Below are 5,821 nucleotides of genomic sequence, written 5' to 3'. Positions count from 1 at the left end.
TGCTTAGAGAAACCTACATGTTCAATGTAATCCCTATCAAAATACCATTGACATTTTTTACAGAGCTGGAACAAACAATCTTAAAATTTATATGGAACCAGAAAAGATTCCAAATCGCCAAGGGAATGTTGAAGAAGAATACCAAAGCTGGGGGCATCACAATGCCTGACTTCAAGCTATATTACAAAGCTGTGATCATCAAGACAGAATGGTACTGGCATAAAAACAGACACATAGATCAGTGGAACAGAACAGAGAGCCCAGAAATGGACCCTCAACTCTATGGTCAACTAATCTTCCACAAAGCAGGAAAGAATATCCAATGGAAAAAAGACAGTCTCTTCAATAAATGATGCTGGGAAAATTGGACAGCCACATGCAGAAGAATCAAACTGGACCATTTTCTTACACCATACACAAAGATAAACTCAAAATGGATGAAAGACCTCAATGTGAGACAGGAATCCATCAAAATCCTAGAGGAGAATACAGGCAATAACCTCTTTGATATCGGCCACAGCAACTTCTTGCAAGACACATGTCTAAAGGCAAGGGAAACAAAAGCAAGTTGCATATAACACCCAGTGCTCATCACGTTCACATGCCCTCCTTAATGCCCATCACCCAGTTACCCCACCCCCCTACCCACCTCCCTTTCTGCTCTTCCTCCCTTTCTGCAGCCCTTTTTGGACTTCATCAAGATGAAAAGCTTCTACACAGCAAAGGAAACAGTCAACAAAACTAAAAGCCCACCTACGGAATAGGAGAAGATATTTGCAAATGACAGTACAGATAAAGGGCTGCTATCCAAGATCTATAAAGAACTTACCAAACTCAACACCCAAAAAACAAATAATCCAGTCAAGAAATGGGCAGAAGACATAAACAGACACTTCTCCAAAGAAGACATACAAATGGCGAACAGACACATGAAAAAATGCTCCACATCACTTGCCTTCAGGGAAATACAAATTCAGTGTAATTTTTGTGAGTTTCTGTCCCTTCACCTCCCAGCAACACTATGCATGCATCCACGTCAGACTGAGACATTGGACATGTCAGGTGAGTAACTTGGATCCTTTTTACATAATTTTGTCCATTCCTTATATATCTGATCAGCATTTAATAGGAATGAAAAAAATAATAAAAGTAAATGCTTTTTTATGTTCAAAATAAAGATATATTTTCCATGTACATACTACACATGATTTTCTGAACTAGACAATTTCTTGAGAGGCATATTAAACTATGTAAATGTAGACATTCTAATAAATCATCCCCAGAAAAGAGCACATACAGCATCATGAATTTTTCAGTTTCAGAATTTCAGCAGGCTGGTTGGTTACAGGGAAATCTCAGAGGGCTGGTCCCAAAGTTAGTGTTAAGGCTTTATACACACCATGTACTGCCACAAAAAAATATCAACAGAGAGAGGTTGGCAGCAATAGGGAGTGTTTAATTGCAGCCAAACCAGTTTATGCCTCATCAGTTTTGTTAGCAGTCATGTGTGGAGACCTGAGTTAACTGGTTCCCTACTCTAGTTTTATGCCAGTAACATTTTGGTAGCCCCTATTGACTGGTGCTCTGGGCAGCTGCCTAGTGGCTCACCCATTAATCTGGCCTGTATCATCCTTAACCTGGGATATAGAATAGACTCAGCCTGAAACACCATGTCATGTCTATGAAATGCCCCCTGGAGAGCCTGAGTGCCATCTGGCCAGAGGAAGACTGGGGAGAGGGGAACCTGGTGGAGATAGATGAAAGGATTTGGTGCTGGTCATGCACCTGGAAGGGTGAAGGAAAACTGTGGCAGGAAGCCGCAGATTTTTCTCACCATCTGAGAGGCAATGTCTTCAGAGAAAGAAGGGAGGGCGTAGTGGTTTTCAGTTTTACCATTCCTCCCACCCCCAAGAACATTGGCAAATTCTGGAGACTTTTTGGGGGTTGTCACAACTGGTGGCTAAGTGCTATTGGCATCTAGGGGGTAGAGGCCAGAGATGCTGCTAAACATCCTATAATGCACGCAACAGCCTCCACAACAAAGAATTATCTGGTCCAAAATATCAATAGTGCTGAGTCTGAGAAATCCTGCTAGACCCAGGCTTAGCTCTATTCCTGGGCTAGGATAACTTACAGGTGTTTTATTTCCTATCTAGGATAAAAGCTTTCCTACAAAGTCCACATCTTCCTTTGCTCAACCTTGGTTTACCTTCTTGTCTGAGTCCTGTAGCATCTAGAGTCTGTTCCACACCTTCACTCCATACTGGTGGAGAGTGTGCATGGCCAGAAGCTGGGAGGGAGAGGCAGAGAGCTTTGATGTAAGGTACTCCCCATTTTCCCTGGCTGTGCCTTTCATTTGTACCCTGAGGCATTCACAGGAGGGGAAGGCCTTACAGACTAACAAGGAGACTGGGCTCAAGAATTAGTGAGGTCCAGATTTGTGCAGAGGAGGGAGAGTTTCCAGGAAAGAGGTTCCTTATTAACACTTATGGGGGAAAGGGAATGTGTGTGGTATGCTTATGTTCTGTTTATCTAAATATTATTTTCATGAAGTCAGAAACCTTACCCTATGTTCTGACTATCCATAAATGCACAACAAACCACCCCTAAATTAGCAGCTTAGAGCAATTTATTAGTATCTCTCACAGTTCTTGAGTTGGCTGGGCTCATCCAGGTAGTTCTTGCTTGGACATCTCACATGTGATTATAGTCAGATGGTGGTTGGGGCTACAGTCATCTGAAGGTTCGACTGACCTGGATGTCCAAGACAGCTCACTAATATGGGTTGCATTTATTTTTGGCTCTTGGCTTTGAACTTAGCTGAGGTTGCACCTGGAATGTCTACATGTGGCCTCTCCATGTGGCTCAGGCTTCTTACAGCATGGCAGCTGTCTTCTAAGAGGGGGCATATGGAAGAGCAAGCTGCAAATCTTTTTGTGACATAGCCTCAGAAATCTCAGATTTCAGATGGTTAGAATAAAGTCACTGAGGCAGATTCAAGAAGAGGGAAATTAAACAACTTTGTTTGATGCAAAGAGTAGCATGCACACACAAGGAGGGGAAGGATTGATTGTTGTCATCTTTGACTGTTTACCACTTCCTACTCTTTGATGTCTCAAACTTTCCCTCCCAACCCCAATACCCCAAACAAGAGGGCCCAGCATAATGCTGTGCCGGGTAGGTGAGAACCAGTATGGAGTAGTGGTTAAGACCATAGATGTTTAGAGGCAGGGAGACCTGGGTTTGAGTGTGGGGTTTTCCACTTACCATCTGTGGATCTTGGGCAATTTGTCTAACCTGTCTGAGTCTCATTTGGCTCATTTGTAAAAGGGTGTTAATATATATGTACCTTCCTTCTTTGTACCTGTTTGGGGTGTGGGGAAGGATGCTGATCTCAATGGATTCCTTTGGCTTTCTGGCTTCTGTTTAGGTTCAGTCAATGAAGGATCCAGCAGGAGACTAGAGGGCACAAGGCAAGAGAGTTTGAAATATTTATTCCCACTGGAATGCTGCAGTTCTGTTGTTATCTGTGATATTCCATGACTACAGCTTCTGCAGGGCAGCTCACCTTCCTAGCTCCAGCTCTCACTGCTTCCACCCCTTGCCATTTCAGGCCTAGAGGTAAAAAATGGCTTCTCGTTGCTTTGCCTGGGTGCCTCAGCATCTTTGCTTGGTCCCTTTAACTCCCCCCATGCCCAGGAAAAGAATTTCTTCTGTAAATTATCTCAACATTTCACTGAAGTATGATTCAAGGAAATCAGCAGTTACTCCCTGAGGTCCTAAGGGCTACATCCACCAATGGCTTCCTGTTGGTGTCAGGGTGGAGCCCAAGCTCCTCTTCACAAGGCCCTCCACAGCCCTGCTAGATCTAGACCCTGCCTTCCTCTCCAGCGCCATTGGGCTATTTGTCTCCTTCTCTGCATCTGGTGCCCTGCCCTTAAGTCAGTTCTTAAAATGCTCATTCCCACTTCTCAGATACCTTGTCAATTGAATATGCCTTTATGCCTTCCTGGAAATCCTGTTCTCATTATCCCTCTTCCCTTGCAGAGTTCACTCAACTTACCCTCAGCTCAAATGCGGCTTTCTTAGGAAAATCTTCATAAATCACTAGATTGGGCATTTTATTTGTTCTTTAAATTTCCTTCATACTTATATCACAATTTATGCATTTGTTTGATCAGTCTGCCTCTCCTACTAGACTGTAAGAAGCAGGGGATTGAACTCATAGAAACAGAAAATAAAAAAGTAGTTGCCAGGGGCTGGGAAGTGGAGGAAATAGGGAGAGCTAGTAAAAGGGTACAAATCTGAGGTATAAGATGAATAAGGTCTGAAGATGGAACATGTAACATAGTTGCTCTAGTTGATAACACTATGTTACATAATTGAAATTTGCTAAGAGTAGAATTTGAATGTTCTCACACACACAAAAAAAGACGGGGGGAGGAGGGATAAATACATGAGGTGATGGATATGTTAATTAACTCACTGGGGGGAATCCTTTCACAGTGTGTGTTTATAACATCATCACATTGTACACCTTAAATATCTTACGTTAAATTTTATTTGTCAATTATACCTCAGTAAAGCTGGGTGTGGGGAGAGGCAGGGAATAGATACCTTGTCAATTTTGGCTCACTTTTATATCTTCAACATCTAGCATGGTACCCTGGCACATTTAGAATTTTTTAATCAATACATATAATCCAAAATCCCAGATCTTATCACAGGAAGTTAGAAAAAATGAGTTGGTACTTGCAAGGTCATTTTAAGAAATTAGATGCCGTGTTGAGGACTTGAGTCACCAGATTTCCTACAACTTAAATTGCCCCTCTGCACCTTCAATTCCTTTTGGATATTTTTAGAAACCATGTGTCCAAACAAAGCTCTGCAAGGAAAATTTATACCCCCACCACCACCATGTGTGTGGTATGCAGCAGAGCAGAAAAACAATCAGAAATGCACTTGATGAAGGAGAAAACAGCAGAATGTGAGTCCCTGGGTAAAGCATCTTGGAGAAGCCAGCCCAACAGCTGCTTGCATTAAAAATGATTGCTTTATATTTATGGCGGACAAGCAACAATAAGCAGTTTATAGCCTATAATCTAACACAAATGACTTGGGAAAATAGTCTTAATAGATAGTTCAGCTGAGTGTCCCAGGGCGTTAGGAAGCCCAGCGGGAACACTCAGAGTTTGGCCATTATTGATCTGACAAAACCTCACTGACTGGCTGCATGTTAAACCATTTCTCTATACAATTTTATATTCTCCCACTCAAGGAGACTCTGCAGATGACCCATCAAACTCTGAGGGCACAGACTCTACTAGATACTGAGCCCCCAGAGTTCCCACTGGCTTCTTAGAAACTAAACTCTCCTCCCTGGGCTGCATCAAGCCAGGGAAAATGAAGCATGACCTTGTAAAATATCAGTTCTTAGGTATTTTTCCCCCTAATTGTGGGGATGTTATCATGGCAGAAGAAAAATATCATTTTCTGCACTCCATTACGGAAAATAATATCCATCTGTGGGAATGCTGAGCAGGGACGATTGTCGTGGTCAGGCATGGTATCAGACTGACAGGCTGAGTGAGAGTTTGGTTTTTATGAGGGGTAAGCTGGAAGAAAGGAAGTAGGTTCTGGGGAAATTGTGTTCTCACTGCCCTTTCTTCTGGTCCTCTCACCGGTGCCTTGGGCCTTCTTGCTGTTCAGTGATGCCCATTTGAGCCCAGAACACCATCTTATATCATTGGTTCCTATATTGTACACACATATTCCTAACTAGACTGCATGTTCTTCAAGGTCAGGTCCATGCCTCAGAACT

This window comes from Mirounga leonina, unplaced genomic scaffold (assembly GCF_011800145.1).
Source record: "Mirounga leonina isolate KUSES-001 unplaced genomic scaffold, KU_Mleo_1.0 Mir_104, whole genome shotgun sequence".
In the NCBI taxonomy this organism is placed as follows: Eukaryota; Metazoa; Chordata; class Mammalia; order Carnivora; family Phocidae; genus Mirounga; species Mirounga leonina.
The sequence above is the reverse complement of the archived record's forward strand: the minus strand, read 5'-3'. Positions refer to the sequence as shown.